Genomic DNA, 10028 nt, shown 5'->3' on the forward strand with positions numbered 1-10028 from the left:
CCCACCAGACACACCCCAGACAAGTTCTAGTGGGCCCCTAAAACCCCTCTGAGAAACCCCGGGCTCTCTCTCCGCTTGTGAGTGCGGACAGAGCGCCAAGCACAACCTGGAGCCCAGGTTCAGTCTGTCTGGACTGATCAATATTTATTATCATATCTCAGATACGCTTGCCATATCCGAAAAGGAGTGGAAAAATGCTAAAGTCTTTACACTTGAATAAACAGTGATTAAGGATATCTCCTTGGAAATGCCAACTTTGCAGTCCTAGAAGAACAAAACCAAAATCATTCTTTGTGTTCTGTTCTTCAGTTTGTGTTTGCCCTTATGTAAACTTGCTTCGGTGGGCAGACAAAGCCCGCGGCCGCACACCCATGCTGTGTACGCCCGTGTGTCCGTGTGTCCAGCGCTGTGTCTGCTGGGACGGGAGCAGGACGCCCCGCTCTCACCTCTGCACCAGGAGCCGCTGCCGCGGTCGCCGGCAAGGCCGCCTGCAACCAAAGAGTTAACATCTGTGACCCAAATATGGAGACCCATTTTAAACTTGCTGAAAATTGCTTTTTAATCCTAGCTCTCGAGGATTTCCTTTGAAACCATCTGCCACGCACACTGGGTACTCTTTGCCTGTATATATGCAGGATTACTATAATATGGATTCTTTTGTGTAACTTAATACATTTCAGCATATTAAAAAATTAGTTGAAATTCCCATCATTTTCTGATTTCAACTCTGCATCATAAAAATGGCTGTGAAAGTCAAGATCAGATATAGGTTCACAGCCAAACTGACACCCGTATTTATCTTCTTTACCCCGGTATTTACACCGCAGTCCTGACACGTTTAGTCAGTCTAACACTGGAGAGGATGTCAGCAAATAGTTACGAGTTACTTAACTAATATAACTTACGCACATGCTTAAAATTAAGCTCAAGCATTTTCTGGATAGAAACGGATTTAAGCATGTGCTTTCCCGACTGGAGGGCAGTTTGAAGACTGAAAGACACAATTAACATTATGATAATTAGAGATCAGAGAAGATTTCCAAATATTATTTCAAATCTTTTGTTCAGCTTTTTGTATTTTCTTGCTGTGAATCTTCACGCAGTTGTATTTTTATAGTACGAATACTGAGCAGAAGCAATAAAGTTACATTGATAATAAACTGAGTCTTAGAATCAGGGCATGCAATGATATAAATTCTAGCAATCACCCAAAACATAAAACAAAGAAAAGATACGGCTTCCTATCAGAATCATCACAGCAAGAGTGACTGAAATGGCAAACGCTCAGCAAGACAGATTGATTATCAATTTATTGGATCGATCTCTAAAGAAAAAAAAAATCAAAATTCCAACACTATTATTATTTTCAGTGCAGAATACTTTTAAAAAATCACGATGTGCCTGCACACATTCTGAGAACAGAAACCGCGGGCAATGCTGGGCAGTCTGAATCCCGGCCGGTGGCAGCACAGCAGCAGACAGCCCGCAGCGCCTTTGTCTCGCAGCACATCTGGCACGGGCTGCGCTGCCACAGCCCCAGGCCCCGCTCACCGCGCGGGGCTGGAGACCGCACCAGCACCCCCCCGCACCCCGCACCGAACCCCGGAAAGGAGCCGTGTTCACTGTGATTGACACACAGAACAGATCTACACTTGCGGATATCAGAAGAACGTGGAGAGAGGAAAAAAATCACGATAAATAATGATGATGCTCCTGCAGACATTTTACTGGTAAAACAAAACTGCCCATATAGTGAGTGAAGGGACAAGGACAGAATCAATGCCCAATTACCCAGTTATTTCAGTGTTTCCATTTTAATGAGCTTCTTATACGATTTAGTCCTTTTAGTTTTCCTTCTCTAATAATCATCTCAAATTAGTTTTGTCTTGAATGTCAGTGACAAGAAATTCAGCTGTCTTTAAAAAATTCCTAAAGCAGCTAGGAGCAGGTTTTTAAAAATGACACGTTGTACTGTCATTTACCTCTGGGTAAACCCAGAGCAATTCACAGGATCCTATGGCACTACTTGGGATGAGCCCTGACTGAAAACAGCTTCACCTCCCGATACATCTGCTCCTATGGGAAATGGACGAGAAAAGACCCTAACAGTGCTCTGGCATTTGCAGATGTATCAGTGCTGAAAAAACAACCAAATGCATAATAGATTAAAACCACCTTTCTCTGGCTGAGGGATTAACTGAGGCCTGGTCTGCATTCCAGCTGGGGAATAACCTGCTTTCCTGCTGGATTACGTTTGCCACTCACATTACCAATAGAGCACCAGCTTCCCTCCAGTTCCTTAACCTTGGGCAGTCAGTGGTGCTGAGGAGCTGGACAGACAGCAGGACTGCGAGCGGTGCTGCAGAGCTTGAACACACTGGCACGTGCTTCGCTCTCACCAAGTCTGCCCCTTCACATGCAGGGAAAACAAAAAAACCCAAAATCAAACAAACACAAAACACACAAAACCAAACAACAACAAACACACACACACAAAACCAGAAAACACCACCACAAGCCAAAAGCACAACAGCCCACAAGCGCACACCACCACCCGAAGGCCGGCAGTCAGCCGAGCCCGGGGCTGAGCGGCGGGACCCACTCAAGGCCCGCGGGGCAGCACGGGCACGGCACCAAGGCTCCGCCAGCGCTCGCTGATGGCATCCAAGGCCTCTGCTAAACCACAGGAACACAAGTAACAGTAACTACTTGGAGAAGCGATTCAGAAAAGCTTACGCAAGACAGAAGTGAAGACTGTGATGCTGTATAGATTCACCAGGCTGAGCAGCATGGCATCACACTGCAAAAACGAGGCTTAGTCCATGCTGGAACAAGAGCCCTGTCCTCCGCACCACACGCAGTGGTACATGGGGCTGCAACAGTGGCTGCTGAACTGCGACTGTCATCTCAGACACCACTTCTCTTCAGACTGCAGCCCCTTCTTTTTAATGCCAGACTGCTCCTATGTCACCCCAGAGTCTCATTTACAGAATATTTACATCCCACTTCCCTTTACAGTGAATTAAATGGAATATAATTAAGACCACAGGGCAAAAGAAAAGTGACCAGTAGCCTTTAGGCCACCTGGAATTCAGCCTGGTCCACTGAAGAGAGTAGGCAACTAGCACCCCAAAAACTGCCTAAAGCTACCCCATATTTCTTCATGCACATGTGTAAACCTGCAGGTTTTCAACAGCTGTCTAAATTACATATTTCAAATAGCCTTGTAGAAGACGAATTTCAAAACAAAAATCCTCACCAAAAAAGTAAAGACAACCCCCACCAGCCATAACTGTTCACAGAACAGCTTTCTTAGAACCCACTGGTCCACCAATACCAGAGAAACTGGTGATGTTTAACTAATTGATACAAATCTCTCCCAGGTAGTATTGCTGCTGGTTATCTTGATATGAGAAATGTAGTCCAGAAGGGTAAATCGGATGGACAGCTGAAAAGCTTTAGTTCTCCTAGTAGGAAAGGAATCGATCTGGTAAAGAAAGTCCTTAAAGGGATATGATCATGTCAAAAAGCAGGATTAGGAAAACACCTCAGAAACACTGTCGAAGCCGTGTTCTCAACACCGCCGCGCTGCAGCGGTGCTGCTGCACAGACCGCAATTGCAACATCACCCTTGAGGTGTTTCCACAATGTATTGTTCTCTTTTTGATACTGAATGCATATGGTCTATTACAACGCTCAAGGACCTCTGACATGGTGAAGGATTTATGAGCTATTATGCCATACGATCTTAGTCATTACACGCAAAAGCACTAAGAAGCTATCCAAACTGGAAATAAAGGTGTGGGGGTGTGTGGAGGAATCAGAATCAGGGTGGACTTTGTGCTACCATCATAAAGCTAGAGCAAACAAAACTCACTGGTATTTACAGATACACCATCACCTGCAAGAACTTCGCAACCTAAAGGTTTAACCTCCCAGCCAGAACTCCGCTGAATCACGCCCAGAGAATATGGGGTCAAAACACAGCTAACCTGACAAGGCAAATTGTTGCAAGGACGTTGTTTCAGTGTAACTGAATGCGGGACAAGAAACAAAAGTGACCATTAGCCATGATGTTGCAAACAAATCTCTTCACAGGGGCCTACAATCAATTCCAATAACTCAACTGCTTTGCTCAATTTGTTGTCACTGGACTCAATGACGGAGGAAAAGCGACCTGAGGAACAACCAGAGCAGGGAGTCGGGTTCAAAGACGGTGTTCCCAAAAGTACCACCAAGCAACAGCATTTTCTAGTCTGATTAAATCTACAATCCAGAAAATCCAAAGTACTGGTGTCTTAGCCTCCGTCCTCCCTCCCCATCACTGAATAAAAGATATAGCAGAAGCAAAGTGCTTGGATATTATTGTACCTATTTTAATGTGGAGGAAAAGTAAACAGCCTGCTTCTCTCTCCACTCTAAAAAACGTTATTTAGGGATTCTACTCACACAAAAACAAGTGGCTTGTGGTGGTTTTTTCAATTCTCCACCTCCTAGGGAAGATGCGATGCTGTGGAGCTATTTTAAGAACATCCCATTCACAAAGGTCTCCAATTCAGTCTTCAGAGACAGAGATGATTTTCTTGCTGCTTCACCATCTTTACTGGAATGACATTTGCTTCAGAGGGAGTTCATTTGCTGTTCCAACATCAAAACGGAGCAAGAGCAGCTGCCAGGAGAGGGATAAAAGGAAACACTGGAGACAAAGAGCAGCAGGGTCATTTCTGGTGTAAAGAACTGGAGAACAGAGAGAACTGCAGAACTGTCACTTTCTCCAAAAGGCCGCAGGGGACAAAGGCCTCCTCTCTGCCCCTGCAAATGGTGTTTAGCAGCAAGAAGGAAAATGAGACAGAAAGAAGAATACAATCAGGCCAAAGTCTTTAAAGGGCAAATTATTATAAACCAACTTCAAGCACCTGAGCACTCCCAGTTAAAGCCAAGCTCATTCTTAAGCTCTGCAGTGAGCAAAGAATTCAGGAACTACTTCAGAAAATTCAAAAGAAAACACTTCTGGTTAGAAAGCACCATAGGGTATGGTGTTCAGTGTTCGGAGGTGCCAGCCTGGGAGGAATTCATGCCCCAGTGCTAATCACGACCTCGATGTTTTCTGCACAGTGCACTGAACAAACTTGGGGTGAAGCTGCCAGCTGCAACACGACCCCCCAGACGGCACGGCCAGGGCCGCACGGGGCGGGCAGCCCAGGGAGCGGCAAAGCGCCCGCAGAGCCCATCTCCAGCAGCCCAGCCACGCGCTGGCTCAGGTGACACCATCTGCCACCGCACCCCTCGGCCCCCAGCCCGGAGCTCGGGTCAGCGCGTCCAGTGCACTGAGTACCAGCCCATCACCTGAATGCCTCGTCAAAGAAGTGGCCGAGTTCCCACACTGCTGCTTTAAAGACAAAGATGAGGCTCATCTAGATCAACTTTTCTGACAAACTAACGAGCTTAGGCTGGGTCATCCACTTGGTTTGACTACTTCATTTTTTTCCTTATCTTCTTATTAATACCTTGCCCAGAGCGGGACAGGATTGGTCCATCACGCAACAAGGTGAGCAGAACCCTGTCCTCCTTACATGAGGAAGTACTGCCATCCTTCCAGACTTTTACCAGACAAACCTTTATGCATAATCCAAGTTAAAACAAATATTATTTCCTCCTGCTCCATGCTGGAATTTAATAATAGATTAGCTTATTCTTTTCCACTTTTGTAGAAAAAAGGTTTTAAAGATGAAAACTCTGGAAAATTATTCTTTGCAAAGAAAAGGATTAATATACACCAATGGGAATTTTGATCCTATAGATATTTTGTGTATATTAACATTTATTCTGCTGTTTGTTAGGACCACAGTTTAATTTAGATCGTGACATTTATCTGACTAACCAAACCCCCTCAAATTCACAGGCACTGTGTTTATGACACCTTAAGGGCTTCAGCATTAGGATTTATGAATAAAATATTACCAGGGTGTTATAAAATCCTGAGGACTGTATCTGCAGATTTGTATATCAAGGTATGTGTGGGCTTGTCAAACACCCACAGGATAAACTATCACCAGTGCAGCTCAGAGTAGTCCTTTTGTGGATCACACAAATCGGTGCAAGCATTTTGTTATGCTTTGTTCTACTTAATGTTACTTTTTCCTGCATTAAAGGGTCACAAAAAAATCCATAAATGCATCAGGGCTGAAGGACCTTTATGCACAATACTCAGCCATGAAATCAAGAGAATTATTCTAATATTCAGAGTCCTGTTTTCTCACCTAGTTCTTGTGGTACAAGAGAAAACTCCACCAGGCCTATGTCTGGAACTGGACCAGAACACTTTATATTGTGCAATGCAACACCATCTTTTGTGGAGAATTTCAAGTTTAAAACACCTATGAGGAGAATAAAAGAAATAGAACCAGCTGATTACAAATTGGCTTCCACATCTTACCCTTATGCAAAGTGCTGTTGAAAATATTATATCCCTGCAAAGCAAGTGGCAAATCCAAGGGAAAAAAACCCAATCTTTTAAGAGTTAGAAGAGACTAAACTTGATATAGTAGGTTTTCAAATAGGGACAAGTCTGTACTCTGTGCTTCTAATGCACGATATTTACTTTTTTATGTAGTTTTGAAATGAGATTAGCTAAGAGTGCCTGACAAATCCAGATACACCAGCGTTCTGTGTTCAGTACTCGAAGGGCACACTTGCTCCTGCACTACAGCACTCTTACTGTGAATAAAATAGTAAGAGACAGATGCATGTCTCCATGAATAACTGTCTTCACCAGCAAGAGATTAGAATTGATCTGTCATGTTTCATCAGCAGTAGTCACCAATCACATCTCTCCATGCATCACTGGGGATGACAAATGAGCTGCAATCAACCCGGGCTTTGGCAGATCCCGAGCACTGGCTCTACCTGCCCGGTTCAAACTGCTGTGGTTAGATTTTGCCAACTCACTCATCAGGCAGCTCGAGCTCACTGAACTGCTCACAGAACACTCTCGCTCACAGTTACATGAGCCAGCTCTGTAACGAGCTCCCCCTCGGCAGACTTACGCTCCTTACACAGGGGCACGAAATAACAAGGAAGCACCGACTTACAATAAGACACGATTAATTCTGCAGCCCTGTTCCAAGTAGCAGTGATTCATATCACTAATAGGTAATGCCTTCAAGTAACAGATCTGTTCTGAGGAAACAAAGGCTCAATTAGAAGTTGAGCACTTTGTCTGCAAGTTTCATGTTTTCTTAATGTTATTTTAAGATTTTTCCTTAAACACACCTCTGTACGAATCAACTGGATCTTGTCCCCCTTAATTTCCATAGCACAAAGTGCATAAAAAGCTGCAGAACTGACAGTCTTAAACTTCACAGCATGACAGAAGGCAGGGACACCAATTAAAAGTGTTCACAAACCCAGTGTGGAAGGAAGATACACTTGTTAGGGTGGGTCATTCAACACTGGCATCTGACATTACTCCATATGGATGCAGAAGATAAGCGTATCCCTTCAGCTGCCATCTCTCTAGTCTCGCCTCACTGAAAAGAGCTGGTTCAACTTCAAAGGGCAAATAAAAGAGGAATAATATGGTTGCAGCATTTAGTCAAACTAAAATAAAAAAAATAATGTGGTTGCCAGATTTACACTTTACAGACGAGGAAATTGGAAAGCAGGGCTTGTGGTAGCCCAGTCAAGAAGAGCTGCCAGGAAAACTGGTGCAACGCCAGGACTGCAACCCAGTTCACTTCTTCTGCTCTCACTGCTGAAAATGCATCTACACAACAGAGTCTAATGGCACTTTTAGAGTATTTCTAAGACAAGATGCTTATGTACTCACATACAGCCAAAAATGAAGCCACCATGGACTTGATTTACTAAAGCTAATAGAAAAAGTCCCTATGTCAAATCAACAGGAAGCCAGTAAGTTTAGACAAAGGTGTGTGGGGAGAAACTCTGCTTTGTGTACAACCATAAACTCAGCTACAGGCCACACGCAAGAAGACAGAGCATGTCTTCCTTCCCTTCTCTTCCCAACATGCAGCTGAAGATGAATGACCTGCAGCAAACACACCAGTAAAAATTAAACTCTACTAAAAATCAATTGTTTAAAGACATGAGACCAAGTTAACTCAGTAATACATCTAACTGAAAAAAAAAAAGTTGAGATGAGACTCTATATGTGGACTTGAACAATACCACTGAGACGTTAAACTGCAAATGCGTTTAGAATCCAAGTTTCCATAAAAAGATGGTTAGGCAAATGCTTGATTTTACTACTTGGAAGCATCTCACAATAACAGAGAAATAAAAAGTCCATAAGGAAAATGTGTGGGAGCCTGAAGAGCCTTACGCTCCCCAGGGCACTGCCCAGGGCCAGGCCCACCCAGCGTGCTTTGTGTCCACTCCCACTGTCCCACACCAACCTCAGCGCACAGCTCTGGGCCTTCTCCCCATCCAGACACCAACCAGAGGCGGGGAAGGACAGGTGGCCAGCTCAACCATAGGAGGGGCATCTACAAATCCACCATCAGCCACTCGTTTCCTTTGGAACTGCTCACCCAATTTAATTATATGAAGAAACCTCTTTGCCACTCTCACAGTTAACTTAACTCTACTACCATCATGGGTAAGGCTCTGATAACTAGGAGATTTTGTGAAGTAAAACTATTCATCAGGCATGATTAACATTCACACAAGTAAATGGAAAGTGTTAGAACTGTCAATTTTTTATTCACCTCTATGTTTTAGGGAATACTTATGCTTTAAAGAACCACACTGCATTCCCAAGCATGCAGATTAATGCCAAGCCACAAAAGATATTTTGATCCTAGGTTGACACGTCACATTGGAAAGGACTTTGGAGTGTGTTACCGAGCATGCTGCAGCCTCAGAGAGAGACTTGGAGGAGAACCGGCTACAGTGCCCGCTGGTAACTACACGGTAACTACACGGTAACTACGGGCTGAGGAGACTTCGAACCTCTTTTCTTTTGTTTTCCTCCCCCCGCGGCCCTGGGTCCCCTCCGGAGCGCAGCCCGGGCTCAGCTCCCGCCGGCCCCGCCTCGCTTCCCTCAGGCCCTTCAGGTAAAGCCCTCAAGCTTCACCTTCTGGTCTTCAAACCAAAGAAAAAATCCACACCGAAAAATAACGAACAAAAAGATCCCCCACGCATCTCGAGGCCAGTCCCCGACCCCAAAGCACGTTTCGCTTTCCGTTAACCGAGTTAGGCGAGCTTCTTTAGTGAAATCCACACTTAACAGTCACCTTCGTCTGGAGAGCGGGGCTGAGGCAAAAACATCTACCTCAGGAAACCGAGCTCCTCTTCCCCCGCTCGGCCCCGGCGGGAGCAGCGCGGGCTCCTCAGAGCACCACAGCCCTGAGGGCCCCTCCGCCGCCCTGGGGAGCCGGGAGCGCCACGCCAGCGGGCACAGAGCGGGCACAGAGCGGGCACAGAGCGGGCACAGAGCGGGCACAGAGCGGGCACAGAGCGGGCACAGAGCCGCCGCGGGCCCGGTCGCGTCCCGCTCCGCCCGGCCCGGTTCCCGCGCCCCTCAGCGCCCACAGTGACCCCCGCGCCCCGCCGCGTCCTCAGCTCACCCCGCCCCGGGAGCACCATTGGCCCCTCCCGCCGCCCATCAGCCGGCTCCCCGCCTCCCATTGGCCAGCTGCCCACCCGCAGACGGGCGCACGAACAACTTCCTCACCCGGCGCCTCGCGCTGCGATTTGACGAATAACGGCTCCCTTACCGCCTCCCGCTGCTCGTCACTCGCGAGGAGAGCTGTCAATCACGGCGCCGCCTCGCCTCCGAGTACTATTGGCCCAGTAACCCCTTTTCGGGTTCTCGTTTCTCCTCATTGGCTAATTGGATCGGATAGGGCGCTGCGATTGGACAAAAGGCTGGCCTTGTGGGCGGGACTCGGCTGATAAGGAAAGTCAATTGGCCAGTAGGCTGGAGCGGCACCATGTGATTGGCAGGAAAGGTGAAGAAGGCGGGGCCACCCGAGGTGAGGGTTGTGTGAGGTGAGGGAATCTCGCGG

At 46.4% G+C, this 10028-nt stretch overlaps 1 protein-coding gene across 6 annotated transcripts in view; it reads right to left on the bottom strand.

Moving 5' to 3' along the window:
• Positions 1 to 9756, bottom strand: part of LYRM9 (LYR motif containing 9) — a 28091-nt gene extending 18335 nt beyond the window's left edge. For 2 of the 6 annotated variants that reach the window (XM_071817187.1, XM_065853089.2), the window contains exon 1: positions 9255 to 9561. The gene's annotated coding sequence lies outside the window, so the exon portion shown is untranslated. Of the gene's footprint in view, positions 1 to 446; positions 489 to 4449; positions 4670 to 9254; positions 9562 to 9737 lie in introns of those variants that run through there. The other 4 variants (XM_065853090.2, XM_065853092.2, XM_065853091.2 and 1 more) reach the window with 4 other exon arrangements.
• Between the last annotated feature and the right edge of the window lie 272 nt (positions 9757 to 10028).

This window comes from Patagioenas fasciata, chromosome 19, assembly GCF_037038585.1.
Source record: "Patagioenas fasciata isolate bPatFas1 chromosome 19, bPatFas1.hap1, whole genome shotgun sequence".
Taxonomy (NCBI): domain Eukaryota; kingdom Metazoa; phylum Chordata; class Aves; order Columbiformes; family Columbidae; genus Patagioenas; species Patagioenas fasciata.